This window comes from Artemia franciscana, chromosome 7, assembly GCF_032884065.1.
Source record: "Artemia franciscana chromosome 7, ASM3288406v1, whole genome shotgun sequence".
In the NCBI taxonomy this organism is placed as follows: domain Eukaryota; kingdom Metazoa; phylum Arthropoda; class Branchiopoda; order Anostraca; family Artemiidae; genus Artemia; species Artemia franciscana.
Window position 1 is genome coordinate 48,792,760 of NC_088869.1, and position 25,561 is coordinate 48,818,320.

Here is a 25,561-nt window from a genome sequence, read left to right on the forward strand (position 1 = left end):
CTTGATTTCATACAGTTGATCATTAAACGCCTTTACAGTAGTTAGTAACCCTTAAACAACGTTTTTGCATTTAAAATTTTGCCAAAATTGAAACCTAACACTGCCAACAGCATCGACTTCAAATTTCGAATATCCATCTGAAAAGCCGAGTCTTCTTTAATGTCTTTTCTAACGAGGTCAACAATGTTTATAGCCTTTTCTTGGCAGCTCCTTTCTACAATCATGCTTTTTAATACTCTTGCCAATCAAACCACCTCTTAGAATTAGGATATCCCCCAACGGAAAACTCCCGACCCTCTAATTTAATAGCTAATACGTGATTATGCATTCTTCTTTTTTAAGCCAATTATGAACCAGGGGCAAATCCAGAATTTTCTTTAAGGGGACCATAATAAGGCTGGCTTAATAGCCTTGCGAACAAAAAAATACTTGCAATTTAAATGGAACCTAGACAACTATATGTCGTAGGTAAGTAGTGGAAACGGTCGTAAGTTTAATCCAAAATCTGGTGAGGATTAAAGTTTTAATAAATCTATCGAAATTAAAATGGTAAAAAAATATTCATAAAAAAATGTAAGTTATACAAACCACCCCGCTATAAAGAAGATAAAAAGCTGTTCACCATCTATAAAAAAATATGATATTTAATATATTCTGCATAATTTATTCTTTTCACTTCTATCCACAATAGTGAAGGAGATAAGCTTTTTATTGTAAAGAAGAAAAAAAAAATAGTCTTGAACCATCTTTTGGAGTCACGCACTCTTTGTGACAATTTATATAGGTCAAACCATTTTGGTTCATATTATGAACCAACTCACTTAAACGGAACATGTTTATAATAACCATTTAATTTGTGGACTATGTATGACCTTAGGAACTGATATGTCACCGCACAGCTTTGCTGTGTGTGAAAAAGGTAAGCTTGTTAAAAAATTTTATTAAATGCCAAATTAAAATAATTTTTATTCTCCTTTCAAATGGAAGACTTGGATGTGGCGCAATATTTTTTAATAATTAAAAGAGGTACTAGAACTTTTAAATTTTGTCTGAATGAGTCTTCCCTCAATTTTTTTATTACTATTGGCTGCATTTCATTCCCTTCAGAAAACAAAATGAACAAATAAATAAATGTGAGTTCATGAGCAATCTTTTCAGAAAAATTAAAAATTCAAATTGAAAGCCAATTTCAAACTTGTAAAATTTCATGCACAAAAGGGTCAATTGGCATTTTTAACGTCCCCTGTCTGACTCTCTACCACCTTTTTGTAGAATCTTGGGCATTCGCATCTTCTTTTAAGTGGGCTATTACAAAGATTTTCAATGTGTATAACAGAAGTCACAAAAAAAGAACCCGTGCTCAATTGAACGCTAGAACTTACATGAATATTTAATAAAGGAAGTTTTTTGATTTTTTATGTGAGTTTTGTTGGATTTGTAGGAGAATAAAACATAAATGGACAATTTTATACTATAGAGAACTTTCAAATGATGGCTGAGCACGGCATTTTTATATGCTCTAGACATAGAAAAATTTCTTCCACTCAAAATTATTTTTCTTCCTTCCAGAAAGGTTTCTTCAATCCAGTTTTTTCGTCTTTTGGCTTCATCTTGAACCGTCCTGACTAAGTGGTAGGCGCGCTGGCTTAAGAATTCTTTTCCAGGGTGCAAAGGTTCGATACCAGACATAGCCAGCCATTTGGTTCGGGAGGGGGTCAGTGGCGTGACTCCGTAAGCTTAGCCAGAGTCAACCCTACTCTAAATGGGTACCTGGAGGAATCTGGTGAAGGTAAGTAGGAAGGGTGAGCAAAAGCCCAGGATGGTTAGCCCCAAGCCCCCATTGCACTTTCTGGCTGAAGGGCCACGAAACGGAGATCAGCACCGCCGGTTTGGACCTTAAGGATCTAGTGCCATCTTATTCACTTGTTTACTTCATCTTGATTTGACCATTCAGTATTATGATATAAGCAGACAAAGATAATCAGCTGAAGCTGTGTTTGGAATCATTGGGAGAGGCTATGCTTAATTTAGCCTTCTAGATGGTGTAATGGTGCTTAACAGTCCTGTAAAATTGTGTTTCCGCTTCTCGCTTCACATGTACTGGTAGATTTAAAAGCAAAGGCTCATCTAAGTAGTGTTCTAATGAGCGAGGGACTCCAATTGCTGAACGTCCTTCTTAAATCTTTTAATTTACTTGATGACTTAAGATTTAAAGATTAAGTAGAAGAACTTTGGAGAGCAAATGTCTTCAATGATAATAAAACGCAGTCATTTTATTTCGCTAAAGGAATCTATGGTTTGGAGCATTGCTCCAGGGTGTGTAAAATGACTCCTTACATTTTTTCCCACGTAAACTCCTATTTTTTAAGAATCTAAGAGTTATGGGCCTTTCATTTGTTACGTATGAGTTTGCAGAACTTAGATAGGTGGATTAACCTCTGATCAATACGCCGAAAACTATGCACCAATCACTAGAAAATGTGACAAACCTATTGTGAGCGAAGCTAATAGGCTTTCTTTGCCAATGTGAAGCCACTATTACTGTTTTAGTTGTTTCTTACTCGCAGGGTAAGACTACCAAACTCGTGTATACAGGCTTGGAAAGAACATATATTTGTATTTGATTTATTGGTTGTTTTTAATATACTAATGACATAATATTCTGTATTTTTAAGTTATGGCGGCTTAAGTTACTATGGCAAAATGAAAGTTACTTTTCCGTGAAAAATAACTTAATTTTGAACTTAAATAACTTAAATTTGAGAAAGTACTATGGAGAATAAAACTCCCATGAGAGCCCTATCTCAGTATACAATTGGAGTTGTTAGTCCCTTGTATCCACCTATATCCATTGAGAGTTCTATAGTTACAAGTCCCACGCATCTGGTCTGTCGACTATCTGGCCTTATCAGAGAATCCGGTGAAAATGGATTTGCTTGCCAAGAATGAAAACTAGTCCTAGGTATTACTATTACTTGAAGTGAGTTTGAATTGAGAAGAATTCCAATAAAAGAAATTTTGAAAGAAATATACAAGGAGTTCATTATCAATGTATTTATTTGAACATATGCTTAGTGGGTGGGGACTGTTTTTCGTACAATTTTGTTTTATACCGAGCACGCTGGTTCTTTTGATTGGTCAAAAGGCACCTGTTTCGGTCCCAAAAATTGTAATTAATAAAGCCGACCAGGTTCTTTTCTGCAATGTATTGGTCCCGTGCATATTGGTTATCCATTACCGGATTTGCGTATGAGTTCGGGTCTCCCACACTCCTCTCAAGGGCCACCTCCAGGGGCCTCAATGCTCCCGCATGACTTTACCCATCCCCGAACTTTTTTGGGGGGGAGAGGACATAAAATTTTCTTTGGGACTTAGATTTCAACTAATTTTCATTTACTTAGAATTCAACTAACTTTTTATTTTTAACTTAAAAATGTTTCTACTTTTTTTTCCATGTCTTAAAATGACCTATAATCTTTGGTGAACATGGTTTCTGGATATTATTTTATGTGGCTGTCCCCGTGGTACTCTGTGCTTGGTCATCGGCAATAGTTGATTTATTGTATATGTTCAATCAAAATTAATTGTGCACTGGAAGGATAAACACATACGTCTTATTTTAAAAAGTAAAGATGATGCCAGTATTGAAAAAGTATACCTTATGACTACAGATATACAAAGACTACAAGATGATTTAAGTACTACTCTGAAATATAGTAAAGACAATGATTTGAATCAGTATGTGAACATAGTGATGTCAAAATATACCATTGTTGTATTCTTGAAAATAAAAAATGTTTCAAATAAGAAGAAAAAAGTTGATGATATGGATGAGTACTTTTCGACTTTGTAGAGCGGACAGACAGACAAAATGAAATACATAGACACAAAAACAAACTCACTGACACACAGAAATGGAGGCAGAAAAGAACAAAAAAAATGAAAGGGGATTTGAAGTAGATTTGATAGGTTATTAGCAAAGGATTTTTTTAGCTGTAAATTTTTTGAAGGAAACCATAGGATAGCAGGTTGTTAAAATAAGAAAAATTGCAGACTTAAATCAAGTATATGTCATGCGATTTGCTCGTTTTAAGGAAATGTTTGATGTTACATATTAGAAACAAGCTTGAATCAAGGAATTTACCCTGAACACCTTCCTTGATTTTGAAAAGTGAAGAGATTTTTAATAGGTTCATATTTAGAAATGGACACGGTATGCTGGTACTGAAGTTTACATAAACAATTTGAAATGATTGCTACCTAAATTTGACAGGTTATTATCCATTATATCTGTCAAGTGAATATTTTTAGAAGGGGACCGATAGGAAAACAGGTTGTTAAATTGGTAAAAATTCTAGACTTAAGTCCTAGATTTATTTTGCAAATGGCCTGTTTTAAGAATTTGTATGATGCTATATGTTTGAAAAGAGCTTGGATCAAAAAATTTATCCTGAGAAGCCTGACTCGACTTTGAAATTTGAAGAGGTTATTAACAGGCTCATACCAAATTTGGACAGTGTATGCTGGCTATGAGGTTTGAATAGACAATTTGAATTGATTCATACACAAATTTGACAAGTTATTAGCAAACGGCTTTTTCCAGTGAATATTTTTGAAAGAAGGACAATAGGAAAATAGATTCTTAAATCTGTAAACATTTAACACTTAAATCATGGATTTATCGCGCAACTGGCCTGTTTTAGGGAATTGTTTGATACTATATGCTAGAAAGAAGCTTGAATCAAGGAATGTAACCTGAAAAACCTTCCTTGACTTTGAAATTTGAAAGAAGTTGAAAGGATTATTAGATTCGGACATGGTATACTGGTAATGAAAAGAGGCTCGGGACGCCCCTGACTATGATTATTGGGTTTCATGAGGTAAACTGACAAAGATGACGAAAACACAGACACGGAAAGAAGTGAGCGCTACCACTTATTGAATATCAAAAGATTAAGTTGGTCGGAAAAAGTTCTTGATCCTACAAATTTTTAGTGTCGCTGTTTAGGTCACGTTTTCCTCGAACTAACGCGTTCATTATGTAGGACGTGTCCTTGGAGTTCTAAAGGACCGACAAATTCAACTGCTTATTCGGATTTGAATGGTACGCTATTCAGGAGGTTTTGAACAGATCCAAAACTAGTTTCTAATAAGAGATATTGGAGTCATTCTGTGGCACTCCACCGGAGAAAATAAGTGGCGCGCCATGATACACTGCTGTTTTCGCTAAAAATTAGCTACTCGCCATCGAAAAGAAAAACCGGCCGGGCATCGGGTCTTCTGTGCGCAGAGTAAAAAAGAGCTTTAGACCGAAGATAGAAACACTGCTCTTATTTTATAGAAAGAAAAGAAGATAAAAACCTACTGGAAATTACTGTAGGGTATAATTACTGTGCATACATTTGGTCTTCCATATATATTGTTGGTAGGTGTATCTTATATGTTTTAAGTTGATATTTGGTAATTACAGCCATAAGCTTCTTATGTTTTTGGAGGCAAGTCCTTACTTCTGGCTAATGAGTTTCTTTTGCTCTTGCAAAAGCCTAGGCTAGTCAAGGCTGCTAAATCCAAGGACAAAGAACCCATAAGCGATATTAGTCTTTTGAGAGTGAAAAATTTCGTGATAACAAATTGTAAATAAGGAGGAACTTGGCACAATAGTAACCAAAATTTGTGCAAGTAAAATTTTGGTAGCAATAGATTCACCTAAAGAATTAGCTTTTATTCTGATTCCTAACATAGACCTATAAAATTCATTAAGTTTAATGCTACCCATCATAAGTCAATAGTCCAAGAAAATATGAGTCATTTTCAAAAGAGGGGGAAACACTTTCTTTTAATTATTTGTTTGCTATTTTTTTTTGCCAGGCGTGATTGTATCAAACAAATCAGATTGAATATTTCACAGTTCATATTATTGACTTAAAAAATAAAGTGAACATACTACCAGATGCCTTTTTTATTCTCCTTATAGCTTAAATATAATAGCCTAATTGCTTTTCTTGCAAATTCAGTTTTAAACCTTTTTTGGGTAAAATTCTAGTTAATTGACTTCTTGCTATCTCAGAAAGGGTTTAGGTTATAAAAATGAAATTTTCAGGGATAGGTCTACAGGCTAAAGTATGTCCTGGGAAGGTATTTTGAAGTACCCACCTCCACTCCTTCCCCCTCCAGAGGGCCCTGAATTTGTCTACATGACAGATCTATACCTATTGAAATTTTGACAAAACAACATTTTACCTTAATTTTCAGTTACTAGGCTAGTTGCTTTTTCTCTGCATTTAGTTCTGAAAAATGCTATTCCTGTTATTTGAGTAGAATTTTGAGCCATATCAATGTATTTTTTCAAAATTTATGAAATGTATTTGCATAGCTTTAAAACCTTATAAGATGGAATTAAGCAAAATTATGAAGCTGAAAACAATTTTGTTGTACTTCAATGAAACAGAAGATCTATTTTGCAAGGTTTCACTTTAATAACACACATATTTTTAAAGGTCATCAAAGGTCAGGGCCCTCTAGAGGGAAAAGGAGTGGAGTTAGTTGCTTCAAAATACCTTCCTGGGACATACTTTTGTCTGTAGATTAATCCCTGAAAGTTTCATTTTCCTAACCTAAACCCTTTCTGAGATAGCAAGAAGTCAATTAACTAGAATTTTACCTTTTTTTTTGGATCCTTGAAGATGGTAGTAATTTCTTTCTATGATTTTTGTACAAAAAGGATTAAAACATTGGTTTCAAATATACTATTTCATTGTTAAATCCATTTTTTAAAGTTAAATAATCTGCAAGCATTGATTTGTCACAACTAAGTTGGATAAAAAAATTCAAAATAATTTCTCCATATGCCATGCTTTGTCTGTCAGCTTTGATATTTTTCAACTTGTAGATGAAATGGCAATTTTTAATCAGCTTAACAGAATAAGAAGAAAAATTGGCAGATTTGATTTGATTTTTTTAGTTCTATTCAGCTTAATTTTGATAAATCAGCATTTATGAATTAGCCCATACAACTTTTACAAAATGGATTTATAATGAAATAGTAAGTTTGAAAAAAATGTTATAGAATGAAATATAGCCTAAATCAAATAAAAAGAAGTTGTTGTTTTCAAGGGTTCAAAAATAGCTTAAAATTGAACTTGCAAGAAAAAACAATTATTGTATTTGTACAGAGTATAAAAATGGCATAAAGTGATATGTTCACTTTATTTATAATTCAGTACTATTAACTATAAAATATTTACCCAAATAGCCTTATAAGATTAGGAGAGGGCTCAATGAAAATTAAAAGTTTTAGTGTTTTTTTAAGTGACCAAAAAAATTGAAGTGGAGAAGAGGCTTATTTGCATGCAAGTTGTATGAAATACAATTATTTTGCATATTATGAAGTAAGAATTGCTTTCCTAAAATGTTTCCTTCTATAGAGGTCCCTCTTTAAGCTTACACTAGGATTTTTTATTTAGGGAATTTCTGGTGGCAAACTTTCCAGGGGAAGTTTAACACTGGCCAGAATTTCCACATGAAATTATTTTTATTTGCCATATTTTCTCTTTGCCAACTCAATTTTAGATGTAGAGATGCTCCTAGAGAATTTTCAACAGGGTTGGAATTGTTTGGTGAATTTTTTTGTGGAGAGAGGATTTTCCATGAGAGAAATTCTACATGGGGAATTTTCTGCAGGAAAAACTACATTGGGGAGGAGGTTTCTAGGAAACCTTTCCTTGGGCAATTTGTACCATAATTGGGAAAAAACAGAAACCAAATAAGAAACAAATCTTTTTTCAAAATGAAAGTAGGCTAGGGAGAATTTTCCTGGTAGAATTGTCCACAGAAGGGAAAACAGATTACTTAAAAACAAACAGAAACTATACTGTAAATTAGAGGGCTGTCCCCTCCTCAGTAGCTTGCTCTTTACACTAAAGTTTGAATATTGTTGAACTTTGGAATTTTCCAAGGAGGAATTTCTAATGGGGAGAATTGTATATGGAGGGGGAGGCAGATTCCCCAATTAGAGGACTGTCCCCTCCTCAGCAGCTTGCTCTTTACACTAAAGTTTGAATATTGTTGAACTTTGGAATTTTCCAAGGAGGAATTTCTAATGGGGAGAATTTTATATGGAGGGGGAGGCAGATTCCCCAACATTACTTGAAAACAAACAGAAATTATTCTTTATATTAGGGGGCTGCATCTTGGTGTGCAGTTGGACAATGACCTTAAATGGAAGTCTCACATTTTTCACTTATTTAAATATAGTAGTTTTCTCCTTAAATCTTTCTCCCTTCTCAAATGGTTCTCCATATCAATCCAGAACCTTAAAATAATTTATTGTTCTTATATAAGACCCTGTCTTGAATATGCTTGTCCTGTCTGGCACCATGGGTTGACCAATGCCCAATGTTCTAAAATTGAAAGCATTCAAAAAAGAGCAATAAAAATTATACTGGGGACATCCTATACTACTTACAATGAAGGTTTGGCTAGACTTGAACTTACTACATTGGAATCACAATGTCACATCCTTACCACAAACTTTGGTCACAAGTGCCTTAGTTCTGACTATCATAAGCATCTTCTTCCCCTCTTCAAAGCAAATCCCCCAATCCTTCCTAATACAAGACTTGTGCTTGTAGAGCTCCAAATACCCAATTTGAGTTGTGTCCCCAAATGTTGACCATGAGGTACAAAAACTCTTTTGTTCCATATTTTGTTTTGCATTTTAGTAATTGACTAAACTTTTTAATTATGTTTATCCCTTAATATATGTTTTATCATTTTAACTGTTCTGATGTGATTATGCTAGCTTGTATGCTATTTCAGTCAATAAATCATATTCTATTCTGATAGAAGAAGCATCTGAGTAAAATGCAAGTAGTATTATTAGATTCCTTATTCTATGCTCATTTTAAATATCATGTTTGTTTTTATAGCATGCATCCCCTCCTAATTGTTGCATATATGGATTAACAATATATTTGGTAAAATTCTAGTTTAAGGGCTTCTTGCTATCTTGGAAAGTAGTTGAGTCAAGTGAATAAAACTTTCCAGAATATATTCAGGGCAAAAACTTATGCTTAGAAAGTATTACCTATCTACTTTACCTACAATTTTGTTATTTTTAAAGCTTAGAAGATTGCATATGCATGACAGGTATATACCTATCTTAATTCTGATAATTTAATGCTTTACTTTAAGTCTTCAGTTACTTTCATTGGCTTTTATTTTTTGAAATACAATTGTTATCCAAGGAAAATTTTAAGCTGTATCAAGTTTTTTTTCCTGAATTCAATAAGAAGATTTACAGATCTTTAAAACCATATGATTGAGATTAAGCAGCATTACAAGGTTCACTTTTCTTGTGCCTCATTTGAGAAGATTAGTTTTGAAAGGTTTCACTTTTATATCACAAAGATTGCTAAAAGTGAGTGCCCTCTGGTGATTGAAGGAGTGGAAGTGCTTCAAATGTCTTCACAGGAGATCATCAAGGCTCTATGTACATTCCTGAGAATTTCATTCATTTGAATCAACTACTTTCTGAAATAGCAAGAAGTCCCCAAACTAGAAATATACCATTTATTTTGTTGTTGGTTTAAACAGTTTATAGTAACAAGCTTTAAGTACAGACCACCTCAGCCAAATAGCAAGCAAAAGTTTAAAAAAAGGAATTTTAATAACTACTAGCACATCAAAAGACTAAGCTTCTTATGTTGATTCCAAATATGTAAAATTCATTAAGGTTAATCTTATCCATCAAAAGCTACAAGTCTGAGAAAATTTGCTTGATTTTCAAAATAGGAGCAAAAAGTCACCCTAGTCACATCTCAGTGGAAATGATCCTACTGTAGAGGTTTCAAGGTCATATCCTCAAAAATTTGGAAACTTATATTTTTTGCCTGAAGAAAGATCAAAGATGCATGTTTATTTATTGTTTGTTGTTTCCCCAGCTGGAATAATATCAAACCAATGTTCCTAGAAGCAGTGTCATATATAGAGTTTCTGTTTTTTTTTTGGGGGGGGGGGCAGGTTAAAAGCTATCAGATGCACATAAACTTATCAGCAAATAAGTATAATACTGTCATAGTCCCCTTTTGAGCTTATTTAATACTATGCAATTAAAAAAAGATAAGATAATGAGTTCAATTAGCCAAATTGAAGAGATTTAGTCTTGCTAATACTTTTATCAGATACAAAACAACATAATCGCTATAAATACTTCTTATATTTTATTCTGTCTTGATTTATATATTCTGATTCTTTATTCTTTGTTTCTTCTTATTTTATTTCTTATTTTATATTCTTTATTTTATTTCTTTATTCTTGATTTCTTTTATTCTTTATTCTGTCTCCTAAAGCCCCTGCATTATCAATAACTGTCTGATCATCCAAGTTGTCAAAGGCTTTGCTAATATCAGCAAAAACAGCCTTAATATGGGAACTATTTAACTCAAGATGTTTGTAAACAGTGTCGAGTATATAAATTAAGCAATGTGTAGTGCTACGATTCAGCCTAAGGCCAAACTGATTTGGGTTGATTTTATCTTGAATATCATCAAAGAGGAAATTGTAAATAAAGCTTTCAAAAATTTTGGAGAAAATAGACGTCTTTGATATTTGTCTTAAGTCCGAGGGAACTTTTGGGGTCTTATTTTTTGGTTTGGTGATGTAATAGCTCATTTAAAACACACTGGAAAAATACCCCCTACAAAACATTGATTAAAAATTGCAGTTAGAGGTACACTTAAATACTGGGCACATTTCACAATCAGTGACAATCACAGGAATGTCACTCACTGCACTGTTGGCTGGCATATTTTGGAGTGGTGGGTGACTTTTACAAATTGAAGCAAAAAATCATTTATGATATCCACACTCACTGGGTCTTCATTACTATCCAGTAAGAAAAACTGAAGAGATCTTTCCCATGAGATCTTGGATACTTTTGGGGAAAATATTAGCACTAGAATACAGTAACTTATTGAGGATATGAGCACCTTGCTCCTTTCTTGCTTTACAGATTTCCCTAACAACAATGTTTCAAAGTTTTTAAGATTCTTGGAGAAAATCTTGGAGAAAATTTAAGATGTTCATTTATTAGGTGCAAATTTTTTTTGTATGTCCATGGTTTACAATTGGATTTGCTGGTTAACTTTTTTCACTGGAAAGGTGTCACAGAATAACTTGAAAAGTTTTACTGAAAACTTAGAAACCATTTCATCACCATTGGTAAGACATAGGATAGTGGCCCAAGATTTGGAGCTAAGGTTTTCTTTGAAATGGGCAATTTTCTCGTCAGTAATGGGTCTATATGAATAACTGATCAGTGGTTTTGGGGGAAGCATAAGGGTACTTTCAGCCAATTCTGTCATTATAAAGTTGCAGATATGCCGTCAGCTCCTTCTTAAATCCACTACAAGCAGGGTAATAAATAATACAAAAAACCATGCAAGATCCTTCTTTTGGGAGGTTTTGGATCTGGAGCAGCACTATAGAACTTCGGTTTTGAAGTTGTTCTCTATTTTAGAAAATTAAAGAATCTGATTTGGGAGGGTACACTGACAAAAAAAGTCACTCCTCCACCATGAGATAGAGGAATACCATCTTTGTCCAATCTGGGCTTAAAATGGGAATCATAATTAGGAATCAAGCAAAATCTTCAGTGGCAGACCATGTTTCAGTTAGGCAAGCAATATCAATCTGGTATTTGTCAAGAATAATTTGTAGTTCATCATTTTGTTTACCAGTGACCTTATATTCACAAGAAGGATTCTAGGAAATGATTAGGAGGAGGAGTGATGTATCATACCGGGGTTTCTGGATTTGCTATTGGATACGTGTTGTAGATTCTTGTGTTCATTTGATGCAAATAACAAGGCTGAAGAGATGGACTGACTTGGCAATTGAAATGGGAGGGAGTGGGAACATAACATGGAGGTCTTCTGAATGGGTTTTGTTTGGTGTCATTGAAAATATGGATTCATGTTGCTTTTTAGGGCTGGTGGGAACAGTGGGCTGGTTTGGCAAACTTCGTTTTTTGGCTGATCTAATACTCGGGAGAGAGTTTGACAGTTGACAATTCTTTTGGTTATTATTAAAAAGTCGTTTGAATGCGCCATAACCATTATTCAAATGAATCAAGTCAAAACCAAAGCAATGACCACTTCCAAACTTGCTACAAACTTTTTGGTGTAATAGTTGGCAGTTAGGGACCTTACATTTACCCTCAATATTAAAAGGTTTGCAACATGCAGATATTTACATTTTTTCCCTTTTTTGCAAATAGTATTCCACGCATATTTGCAAATACCTTTATCTGTAGTCAATTCATGACTACTTATCTTAATAGTCTTCACCTTTAGTTTGCATTCATTAGTATTTGATTTTGTGTTATCCAAGTCTGATGAACTCTTAATCATGTTATCACCATGTTATTGATAGTGATTTGTGATAGTTTTAGGCTTGAAAGATTATTTGACTTTATTTCTTCTCATTTTTGGCTTAATGGAGCTCTACTTTTCTTTAAAAAATTTGTTTCATTGAAAAAGTTCTAAATTAATTTCTTTTCGTTTTTTATTGATCTAGTCTTTTTCTTAGAAATTTTTTTTTTATGTTTTTTCAGTTTTTATGGCACTTGGTATTAACCAAGTGACCCATAGCAATCGCAAATTCTGTCTGTCTGTCAGTCTGTCTGTCTGTTTGTTGGTCCCGGTTTTACTACTTTAGGCACTTCCAGGTAAGCTAGGACGATGAAATTTGGCAGGCGTATGCGTGACTGGACCAGATTATATTAGAAATAGTCTTTTTCCCGATTTGACCATCTGGGGGAGAGGGAGTGGGGACTTACGAATGGTTGATCAGATCTTAATGAAATTTGATATCTGGAAGGATATTGTGTCTCAGAGCTGTTATTTTAAATACTGACCGGATCTGGTGACATTGGGGGGGGGGGAGTTGGGAGGGGGAAACCTAAAATCTTGGAAAACACTTAGAGTGGAGGGATTGGGATGAAACTTGGTAGGGAAAAATAAGCAAAAGTCCTAGATACATTATTGACATAACCGGAACGGATCCGCTCTCTTTGGGGTAGTTGGGGGGGGGGGGGGGGTTAATTCTGAAAAATTAGAAAAAATGAGGTATTTTTAACTTACGAATGGGTGATCGGATCTCAATGAAATTTGATGTTTAGAAGGAAATCGTGTCTCAAACCTCTTATTTTAAATCCTGACTGGATCTGGTGACGTTGGGGGACGTTTGGGGGGGGACCTAAAATCATGGAAGGGATCGGGATGAAACTTGGTAAATTCGATGAATTTTACATATGTACAATTCACCAAATTTAATGACACTCATCAAAAGTTACAAGCCTGAGAACATTTGCAAAATTTTTGAAAATGGGAAACACCCCAAAAACATCAAATAATCTTAATGAAAATTACACCATCAGATTTAGCATACCAGAGAATCGGTTTTCAAGCTCCAATGTAGGAAAATGTGGAATTTTGCATTTTTTGCCAGAAGAAAGATCACGGATGCATGCTTATTAATTTTTTTTTTCAGGGGTGGTCGTATTGAACCAGTGATCGTAGAGGATCGGGAGAGAGCTTATTTGATTGGAAATCAAAAGTTCTAGTGCCCTCTTTAAGTGACCAAAAATACTGGAGGGCAGCTAGCCTCCCTCCCATGCTCATTTCCCCCCAAAGTCACCCAATCAAGATTTTGAGATAGCTATTTTTTTCAGCATAGTCAAAAAGTCTAATAACTATGTCTTTGAAGATGACAAGTATATAGGAGTTTTCAGGGAGATATTTCTGTTGGTGGGAGAAGGTTATGTGAGGGGATCTTTCCACCTTTTTTGACATCACTCCCAGAATATGCATTCTGGTTTCCAAGAATTTCTTTGCATGTTTTTGAGAATTCTTGAAATTCTCCGAAACATGCCAAGAAATTCTCGGTGTCCGCAAAAAATTCCAAGTAAAAAAAAAAAATAATAAAAGTCCTAAAAAAATCAGATTTTTCACAAAATCAATGGAAAATTGCTTAGAAGCTAAAAATGTTGTTGACTCAGTTGTTATCTCAAAAGAGCAGACGTGAGGACTGTCACAGGATGTTTTGTATTGTTTCAATGATAACATGAATGATTACGCAATATCAGATAATGTATCATTCAATAAATTATTGGTGTCCCAAAATAAAGACCAGATGTGAGGGCTGTCACAGGATGTATTGTATTGTTTTACTGACAACATTACTGATCGCAATACCAGATAACACACCATTCTGAAATTCTCGGAAACATGCCATGAAATTCTTGGAAACCTGGATGCAAGGTGTTAGCAAGTCCAATAGTACATTGGAGTATGGGCTGCAACAGTGTCTGTGTCGCAAAAGACCAGATGTGAGGCTGCCACATCATGTAGGGGGAGACCAGCCCACATTCGCCACTTTTTTCGTTCTTTATTTATTGTAACCACAGTTTTCGACTGAAAATAATTCTGAAAATCCTGGAATATATGCTTATCTATGGGGTATCTAGGAAAAAAATCCCCAGCAGTCAATCTTTTTCGATGCAACGAAAAAAAGAGCCACAGTGAGATTCTCCAAAGATGGCTAACCTGGGCCAACCTGGTTCACGTTCGCCACACATTTGCCCACGTTTGCCACCACCTTGCATCGTGGTTATTAAAGCATCTATTGCTCTAAATGTAGCGCTAGAATAGGTGTTTATGTATAGTTATTTCAGATATTTTTCAGAAACTTCAGCCATTCAGCAAGTCTTGAAGTTCCACTTGATATTGAGGGTTTTCCTAATCTGGTTACAACCTTGGACTTCAAGACGCACGATTCCTCTTCAGTCAGCACGAACCTGCTCATTTCTACACACTTCAAGAATTTAACACCAAGTTCATCTGGAAATTCCTTTAAAACTTTCGCAGCATAGAAATGCTTGCCACTCTTTTTACCTGCAAGACCAACTAAGATAAAGTCGCCCAATTCTATTGGCCTGCTTCCCAAATCCTCTTCATCTTCTCCTAGATTCAGACTGTTGTCACTATCATCATCAAACTCCATCTCAACATGACCGGATTCACTCTCACCCTCAAGAAATAGTTGCTTGCTTGCTTCTTGTAATTTGGCTTTCTTTGCATTCTCCTTTCCCTGGCCCTTTTTCTGTTCTTTCTTCTTCTTCCTGTCGCCTTTCAATTCCTCTTCCTGACGGATTCTTTCCTTCACTGGGGTGTCAGTCAAGATTTCGGTAGATTTTTTTTTCACTGCACGTCTGATGTGTTTTCTCAGAGAACCTTTTGGGAATGGAGAGATGTCAACTAGTTCAGAGAAACTTTTGTCAGCCAATAGGTCTACATCTGAAGGAAGCCCAATACAGATTGGGTAGCGTTGTCACAGTCAGTAGACTGGCTAGCCGCATCATCTTTACAGGAACCAGAAACTGGTGATGGAGGTATTAAGACATCCTGGTCCAAAGGATATGGTCGATCAGAGACATATGAGCTGAGATACTCATGATCTTTGAAAACATTGGGGTCGAAAGGGAAAATCCCAGTGCTACGAAAACCGCTTATTATGTTTTCTGGAGTCAGTGCTTTGGGATACGCCTTTCCGCAAAGCTTGGATACATTTGTACATGGAAATAGTGTTGCATTTGTGCTGTGTCATAAAAGTTGCAGATTCCCTGTTGTAGACAACCCTGTCAAGTGGTTGCAACTTATGCGTTGTGTGTGTAGGCACTGTCAGCATGACAACTCCATTCTCTTTCGCTAACTCAAGCAATTCACTACTGTAACGACTAATGTGATTGTCAAGAATTAGAAGCACAGGATTAGCTCTGCTTGGTCTTGCCTGACTGATAAAATGGTTCATCCAAACAAGAAAGAGTTCATTGCACATCCAGCCCAATGTCGTTTCTGAGCCGTGAGCAATGGTACCTGGTGGCGTTCCTTTCAGCAGAATTTCAGGGCATTTCTTGCAAGGGAAAATGAGCATTGGAGGGAGGCTATTACCCATGGCACTGACACTAACACACATAGTAACATTCTGTCCTCTTTCTGAAGAAGTAACCTTGCCAACCTGTCTCTGTCCTTTTGCTGCAACAATTTTTCCCGGCTTGTGGACAGTTGATACTTCAGTTTCATCAACATTCCAAATATTTTGGGCAGTAAATCTGTGGCGCCCGTACACTTCACCAAGTTTCTCTAAAAATTTCACAACTGTCACACGATTGAAAGCAGTTGCACGGCCAAGACTTGTTGCTTCAGGCGATCTGACAGCTAGGTGCGGGTGTCATGCCATAAAACCCCGAATCCCTGGCGGCATTTTGATTTTTGTTGCAAGACCATGACTCTGGAATAGCAGTTTCTTTCGCGAGAGCGTATCTGTAGGCAAGTTGCCGCACTTCAAGCGGCGTTAAGTCATAATGCATCTGACAAACAAGTTTCAAGTACCTGGCAAGGGCATTTTCCTGTTCTTCTGTGAAAATTTTTCTTTTGGCGTAAACTGGGGAAAAAATGAGAGAGGTAGAAGCTCAATTTCCATGTTCTGTTTCTTAGCTTTTGTGACATATCCCCTTAGAGTTCTCCATGGTATTCCATACTTTTTCGCAGATGTAAGCGTTTTTTTTTTTTTTTTACTAACACTTCAATGACAGCTGCTTGAACCAGTTCAGGATCCACAGCACCCTTTTTCCTTTCTTTATCTGGCTTAGTTTTTTGCACCATTTTACCTGAAAAAAGTAAGCTGAATGATTAAATTTTTCTTTTTTCCCAACAAATTACCGGTATTTCATTTTGGAGTGAACCTGATATATATATATGTTTGTGTGTGTAAAATTTTCAGACTTTCAGCAGCATTATTTTTATAAGCCATCATCTAACTGCCCTTTCCCTTGACATTGTGATGATTTTCTCCTAATGTGATATATAAACAGTTTAATCTAGGTTGAATTTCAGCTTTATATCCCATAGAGGAAGCAAGACAAAGAAGCAATGAATCTCTGGTTTGAAACAAAATCGGTAAATAATTGAGAATAAACGCTATTTTCTTTTGTCTTCTTGCTCACAGAAAAGTGAGGAATCGCGTTTTTACATATCTAAGGAATCTCCTTGGTGCATTAATCACGTCTGGTTTTACAAACATATAAGTTTGAGCAGAATACTGGTGGTTAGTGTTTCTCTAATCATCAGTGCAGCACTAGTTACAGCTTAGTAAAGAGTGAAACACGACTTATTTTCAACGTAATCTTAAAATGTATGCTGTAAGAACCGTATTGTGAGAAATATTTCCGAATGAATGCTGATACAAAATAATAGCTGTTATTTGAGTTTAAAGAACAATAAATTGTCGTTATTGAGACACATTTTTGAGAATTTCAAAAGAAGCCAGGAACACCTCAAAAAGTGTGTCAAATCGAAATAAAAACACCATTGAAATCGAAATTCTTGAAAATCCTCGATTGAGGACTTAAAGTCGCACACATTGAACCAAAAGGAAAAGCACAACTTGGAACAATCAGTTTTTTTTCATGGTTGGTGCTTCCGTCACAACCACCATAGCAGCCAAAAACTTAAAACATGTTTGGGAAAACAGCTGCCAAGGGAGGAGGAATTGTCGTCTGAAGCTGATTCAGGAATATCAACTATTGTATTTTTTCTCGGGGTTGATCATACCGACTGTTGGTCACAAAGTATAAGAAGAAGAAAGGTCACATTTGAACGCAAATCACAACATTTACTTCCCGGTTAGGTAAAAAAAGAAGATAGACTTAGTCGGTTTATTGCGAGAATTCGACCGTCCAGATTCGCCAGGCCCTGGTTCGCCATTCCTAGGAGTGGCGAACCAGGGCTGGTTTTTGATGGCGAACGTGGGCTTGTTCCCTCTTTTGAGGAGAAAAAGTGCTGATCAGTGATTACCATAGATGGCATCAAATATGCACCCACATTGTTGCTAAGTTGCAGATGATCACGTTGAGTTAATGAGTCCTCTCATACCTTCATGTTAAGGATTCACTTTTTCCATTTTCCATCAGGACAAAATCTAGTTTTAAAGCACCAAAAAACAACTTACCGCATAGAATTTACAAAACGTGTTTTAACATGCTTCTTAATCTACTTAAACTTTCGTTACTAGATGGCAGTTCAAACGCTAGATTATGGGATTTTCTCCGTGGATGGATTGCAAGTAAAACGCAAATGGTGAACCTGGGCTGTGGCGAAGCTAGGCTGGTCTCCCCCTATTGTTTTTTCTTTCAGTGACAGCATGAATAATTATGCAATGTCAGATAACACATCATTCTTGAATTTCTCGGATACATACCAAGAAATTATCAGTGTCCCAAAATTTCTAAGTAAAAAAATTAAAAATAATTCTAAGTCCCAAAAAACCCCATAAATTTCATAAAATCAATAGAAAACTGCTTAGAAGCTAAAAATGTTGTTTACTCATTTGTTATCTCAAATGACCAGATCTGAGGGCTGTCAAAGGATGTATTGTATTGTTTCACTGACAATATGAATGATTAGCCCAAAAGACCCATAAATTTCATAAAAACCCATGGAAAACTCCTTAGAATCTACAAAATGTTGTTGACTCAGTTTATTATAATTTCAGTTTTATATAATTAATAAATTTGATTTGATATTTGTTTGTCTGGACCTCAGGACTTAATCAGCAAGTTGGACGCCTATTTGGACTGGTATATAGAGCAGCTATTGTTGGCATAAACTATCCAAGGTTTATTCCATCCTTCAAAATAAGGGTCTTGAGAGATGTTTTCACCTCATAGCATACCTACACTCTTTCCCTTCCTGTATGGTTTAAGAGATTTTGTTGCAGCAAAAATTCAAATCCGGTTCAAAATTTCCTCGCTAAAAACTACAGTCTTAGAGAAGCAGACTAAGCTCACTTGAAAACAACAAATTACTTTCAAAATTGAGATGAGTCAAGACAAAAATAGACCAAAGTCAAGCCTTTTAAGGTTGTAGGGTAATAGCGTAATCTTTAAAGCCTTGTAAGTAAGGAAAGAGGTAAGAGCTTAAAATACACTTTGTTTTCATAATTTGGACTGTGATTTCAGTCCTGGAAGTCTCATTTGCCCACCTCAAATAATTCTCAAAGATGGCAAGAAGCCCTCAAACTAGAGATTTGCAAGACAATGTTAGACAGCTTTATTCTATTCAGGAAATTTGCTGAGTTAGGCGAGTGAAACGCGAAGAAATATATCTCTAGCCCAATTTACAGCACAAGAATGTAATTTTGGCTTTGCATTTGCTTCTCATGGAGTGTGGGATTAAACCTATTGAATTTAAATATTCACCAACCTTTGTAATACAAAACAATGAGGGATGGCGTATGATTTTTAGAACTTGATTTACTAAAGGGATAGCCAAAAATCCTGTCACAGAATGGGAGTGATTTGATGAGAAATGCAAATAACGGTTGTTATGTGGGGGTTGTCTAAAGTTTGTAGTTTGTAAAGTTTATAAAAGTATTCCGAGCATCTATTTTTAAAACGAGTCCTTAAATATTTTTTTTTTCTGCTGCTCCCTTAAAATATTATGGTAAATCTTTTATAAAAAAAAAACGAATAATCTGGGTATTCAAAAGCATGAAGGGCTAAAGCAGAATCAAAATCATCATTTTTACTTGTAAACTTAAAATATCTGTCTCCTGAAAGTTTGTGTTCCTGTAGCATTTCTTACCACTGTTGGTGGATTCTGCCAATGTAAAATTTTCCGCAAGAACACAGGACTATATACACCACTACTAAGAATTTGATCAACTTCATCTTATCCTAATTGAGAAAATGCTCAAACCTTGAGTTCATGATATTTGAGTTTTCCGATATTTTTGTAGCAGACATTAGACGTTATTTTTTTTTTCTCTTGCTAAAAATCTCCCTTGTTCGGTTTTGTTATTTTCTTAGTTGTTCTTTCCTTGTTTCTTCATTCTGTCACAGAACGTGTCTGCGACTCGAGAGCTACTTTGTCAATAAGCCAAAATGTATTGTTTCAGTTCGACCTAGCCCATGTTCGTAATGTTCTTAATGGTCATCTTTGCTGACGACCTGGTCATCTTTGCTGACTCAATGGATGAGTTGCTGGAAGCGCTTCGAATCTTGCGAGAAGAGGCCGCAAATGTGGGGCTGCAGATAAACTGGAATAAAACGGAAATTATGGCCATAGACTCGTCTTTTCCTGCTGTCAATCCTCCAGCCAGCCTGGGCTGAACAATTAGCATAGAAGTTGTCCAAAGGTTCACCTACCTGGGATTCACAATTTCTTCAGATGGCTTGCTTCTCCCTGAGCTGTAAGTAAGGCTATCCAAAACGTCTTCTGTTATGGGCAGGTTGAACTGTCATCTTTGGCAAAAACCGGGTATTAGCTGTTCAACTAAACTGCGAATTTTTAACTCCCTAGTCGATTTTGTGATGCTTTATGGAGCCGAGACTTGGCGAGCATTAGTTGTAACCCTAAAGGCTATTGATGGATTCCAGTCGAAGAGCCTAAGAAGGATAAAAGGTCTACAGTGGTTTGAATTAGTGAGTGACGAGAAGCTACTGCACCTCACCAAGCAGTCCCAGTTTTCTACCTTATCAGCTGAGCTTACCTTACAACGGTTTGGACAACCTGCAGAGATGATCTTCGTCTTTGACCCTATCAAAGGCGGTTGGAAGCGACCTCGCGGCCGACCGAAGAAACGATGGTCCGTCAGCGTACCCGAGTTTCTTGCGATTGCAAATATCAGACCAAGCAAAGCACAAACCCTTGCAATGGACTGACGTGAATGTAGGAGGCAGACATCCCTCTACGCCGAGCGGCGCCCGGCAGGAGACCTAAAAAAGAAGAAAAGAAGAAACTTAACCATAGTTTGTCTTATGCTATGAAGTGAAATTTGCTGTCAATTTTCCGCAAGGCTTTGGATAGCAAAGTATTATTTTCTAATAGAATTTATTTGAACACTTTTCCACACAATGTGCTTTGATAACATTTGTTAGTCAGTGTCTTTTTGCTGGGGGAAAGGAAAATGGAATTTGTTATTAGAGATTGCTGGAGTCATATAATTTAGAAAGAACAAAAAAAAATATTATTTTCCTAATCTTTATCAGGTATTTCATAATTTTGATCTTAACTTCTTGTGTGCAAGACAGATCATTCATACGGAATTTAGTTTTGCATGATGAACATTAACTCTATTCTTCACATAAATACTTCAAAAGTTTTAACCAATCATTTGTAACATCATTTGTAAAAGCTCGTTTTTCATCAAGACATAACATAGGTTCCCATTCTGATCATCTCCATGGCAAAATTTAATTGATTAGGGTACAGATTAGTCCAGTACACCCCTGATTTTGTCCCAAACAAGTAATATTTTCGTTGCTACAATAAAAAAAAATCGGCTTGGGTGAAAGAGATTTAGCTCCAAGAGAAACTGTTGAAAAACTAAAAATTGTCACCAAAAATTAAATGTTCTTCCCTCCTAGGCTGTGGTATCTATTGCTGAAATCTGTCTAAGTGTATATCTATTACTGAAAGTCCGTATAGTATGTAGCTCACATGCCAAAATCACAATCCAAAATCAACTCTTTAAATACAGATTATCATAAATGTAATAGCAAAATTAGAACACAGAAGATGCGCTTCTATTTAAATTTTATTATTTGGTGATTAGTTTAATTAAAGTAATTCCAAAGAAACCAAAAGTCATTATTTTGTGTAAAGCTGTCTGAACATTTTGAAATAGGATTGTGGCCATAATATGGCAAGCCAGTGCTACTCGTGCTGCTGTTAGAATGTTTGGGAATGACTTAAGAACTTTCAAAAATTGATTATCTTCTCTTAATTTCTGCTAAAGTAATTAAACATATCCTTCCATCGATTATCGCCCCAATTTAACATTTGATTAATAGGTCATTTCAACTAGGAGTATTTCCCCAACGTGTTAAATTTGCGCGTGTGATAGCTCTCTTTACAGGAGGTGACCGTGTGAATCCTGGGAACTATAGGCTGATCTCTCTTTTGTCAGTGTTCTCTAAGATATTTGAAAGAGCAATGCTCAAACGTCTGGTGAGATTTCTTCAAGCTCAATTTTTTTTTTCATTAGTATCAGTTTGGGTTCAGCGCAAAGTATTCTACAGAACATGCTTGTAATAGACTTCTTCAGATTATACGACGTTCTTTAGATTCTAATCTTATTCATAGAGCCTTTTTTTTTTATGTAAAGAAAGCTTTTGACAGCCTTACACACAAGATCCTCATTGGCAAACTTTCTCATCTTGGTGTGCGTGGGGAAGCATTGTCTTTGTTCTAGTCATGCCTAACTGATAGATCTATCGCCACGGAAGTTATAGACAATAAAGTTCCCATTGAATACGGAGTACCCCAAGGTTCTATTCTTGGGCCAACCCTCTTCCTCATCTATGTGAACGGTCTACCGACTTTTTAACATCCCAAATAACAATGTTTGCTTTTGATTGTGTCATAAATCTTACTCTCAGACTACGTTGATGCTCACATCTGATAGTCGAGAAGAATTGATAGCATTTGCAGATGACACTACTTTAGGTGCTGCAGCTCCAAATGAATCATCCCTTATTCTAAAGCTTCAAGCAATGACTTAGAAGATACTCTTTTGGTTTGACATAAATCAATTGGTTTTAAATGTAAAAAAGTCGTACCTTCTTATTTTTTCTCATAAAGGTGTGAGCTGCCCCACAATTACTGAGCTTCCTACACCAAGAGGCTCCATAAGTCGTTCCCTGGATCGATATGGGTGATTCCTGGGAGTTCTTCAGGATAAAAATTTGTCGTTTAAGTGGCATGTTCAAATAACAAGAGTGAAAATTTCCCGTGGACTTGGGATCATCCGAAATTTAAAGCGTTTATTTCCTTTCCCTATCCTCCGTCTTTTATACTTCTCTATCATTTATCCTTATATTTGTTACTGTTCGTCTGTGTGGATGTCCACATTTCCCTCGGTACTTGCTCCTATTCACCATCTTCATGAGAAAGCAGCAAGAATTCTCCAGTCGGCTACACACACTCCTCTTGACCTCCTTAAGATTAAAGATATTTATGTTTTGTCTCTATCTTCGTTGACATATCAATACTTCCAGGGAGATCTCCCATGTCGTTTTTCGGGACTGCTCAAACTAGCAGGGGAAGTAAACTTGTAAATAGTTCGAAACTGGGAGGATGTGATGATTTCAGCTACTCCCTCTGTTCGTTCAGATTTCGGTCTGGCCATGACTGTGGGGCATGCTTGGAACTTGGTTCCCGCTGAGATCCGACAGTCACGAACACTTGGCTCCTTTAAGAGACAGAAGAAAAGTTTCATATTAAATGTTTCTTATGGTTTAATTTTTTTTTGGGGGGGGGGTTGTTGTTTTGTTGGCATTGGATCCTCGATGACGCAGATAATTTTAATTTGAATTTTATTGTCGGGTGATGTGAGGGTCGCTGTTTTATGGGGACTGCTGGTGAGTTGATTTCTTTTCCTTATAGATTTATATGTAGATGTTGGTTAGTATGTTTATGTCAAGTTTTGTCATTCTTTATATATTGTATGCCGTTTCCCAAATAACGGGCCATTGAGCCCTTTGGGATATTGTTTTTGTTATTTTATGAAAAATAAATAGAACTTGAGAATTTATATTTTCAAGTCAGTTAAATGAATAATTCAACTAATAGTTGGTTCAGAGGCCACCTGAAATATACAAAAGAACTCTGGAATACACCATGCCCATTCTGACTGGAAAGGTATAAAATACAAAGACTTGCCTGCTCTTGTAGAATAAACTATGTCATTATAGCTTTCAAGCTCTTGAAGTCCAAGTGCCATGTCAGATCTTTTACCTTTGTCCGCACATAAAAAGCAAGATAAAGCATGTTGTTACGATTTTTTTCTAATTTCCCTCTATCTCCCTTAAAATCCTGAAGGAGGGCAACTGATCTCCCCTCTTTGCATGTATGAATAAAATACATCCCAAGTAATAAGGGCTTATAAAGTTGACTTTATCTTTCCTGACAACAAAGGATTTTAGGCATTTAAAACGAAATAGGGCTCCAAAACCCTCTAATACGAAAAAAAAGTGAGCATTGCCTACAATGCACTAATGTAAATTCTATAGAGGGTGCTATACCTTCCCCCCTCTCCCCAACACACATGTCACCAGAGGTTATTCAAAAGGAACAGATTTTCCAAATAAATGGAGAAATAGAGGCCAAAGATCTACTTTTCCCAATTTTGCTGGACCTACCTATAAGAGCTTTGTCTGCAAGGTACTTATTAGTCAAGGTACTGTGGACAAACGTCAAAGACAAGATTATGTTTTATCCAAGTTTTTCTGGAGGCATCTTCAGGACCAGGATAGAGTAGTTTCGTTTATTATGTAGCAAGAAACGTCTATATTTTGGAAATCTATTTAGTTTCATTATTAGGGGAACAGGCTGAGAGACATAGCTCTAGAGCTACTAGAGCTACAAATAGGATTTTGAAATTTTATTGTAATATACAATTTTTAGTTATATAATTTTTGCAAAAGGAACTTATTGTTTTTTTTTTTTTTTTTTTTTATTATCACCAAAAACATTAAGCACACAATTCTGACTGTTTACAATGTTTACTGAAACAAACAAAAAGTGGCACGAAAAATTCTTCTATGGGTCTAATAAAATGTATGGATGTACTGCAATGAGTAGAATAGTTTATCAACAATACCTCTCTTGAATGACATTCCACTTCGAGCACGAACAAGATCATCTGGCAAGGGCTTCCATGGCTGGTGGGCCCTATTAACAGAACTACGGTTCATGGGTAGACACCTCTCTGGAAATGGGCAGGACCCCTCCCAAATTGGAATTGCGGGTATGCTACAAGTTGATATTTATCTGTTCCTTGTTATAGTCTCTGGGTGTTGAGTGTTTTCTCTTTGAGCTTGCTATTGACTCTTGCTCTTTTGTAGGTCATGAGCAGCCAAAGAGGAAACCCTCAGAGAAAACGAGCACAGAAGTACAATAACACCACTGCTTATAAAAATAATTTACATGGAGACACAAAGTTAACAAAGCTTTTGAACAGTATCCAAGTATGTTCTGTGTGTGAACGGTGCAAAAATCAAATTGAATGGAGGATTAAATTTAATAAATATAAGCCTTTGAGTACTCCTGTCAAATGTGTGAAGTGTATGCAAAAGTCTGTTAAGTATGCATATCACATGATGTGTAGTCTCTGCTCAGAGAAGCTGGAGGTTTGTGCAAAGTGTGGAGAGAAGAAAGAAGTTCTCATGAAAGCGCCACCTTCTGCTGCTGAGCAAGCTCGCATGGATAGTGATTTCCAGAGGGAACTTAAACTCCTGCCAGAAAGAAAAAGGAGAGGGCTGTTGAGATACCTGGCCAATGCAGACAAAAGTAAGTCTTTGCTCGTTTGTCTTATAAAGTTTATTTATTTTTTGTTAGTTGAGCCCTATGTCCCTAAATTACCTTCATGAGAGAGTTATGTAGGTACTTGCAGTAGAGCAAGGAGGGTCAGACCAGGCATTTGAAATGATTCTGATTTG

General features: G+C 36.0%; 2 protein-coding genes across 4 annotated transcripts in view; one reads left to right on the forward strand and one right to left on the reverse strand.

Moving 5' to 3' along the window:
- The window catches only part of LOC136029401 (protein turtle homolog B-like), a 327,014-nt gene extending 326,930 nt beyond the window's left edge, over positions 1-84 (reverse strand). The window contains exon 1 of one of the 3 annotated variants that reach the window (XM_065707755.1): positions 14-84. The gene's annotated coding sequence lies outside the window, so the exon portion shown is untranslated. The remainder of the gene's footprint in view (positions 1-13) is intronic. The other 2 variants (XM_065707762.1, XM_065707756.1) reach the window with 2 other exon arrangements.
- Positions 85-5,328: 5,244 nt separating this feature from the next.
- LOC136029403 (uncharacterized) overlaps positions 5,329-25,561 on the forward strand; it is an 86,224-nt gene continuing 65,991 nt past the window's right edge. Inside the window, exon 1 of the mRNA XM_065707767.1 lies at positions 5,329-5,425. The gene's annotated coding sequence lies outside the window, so the exon portion shown is untranslated. The remainder of the gene's footprint in view (positions 5,426-25,561) is intronic.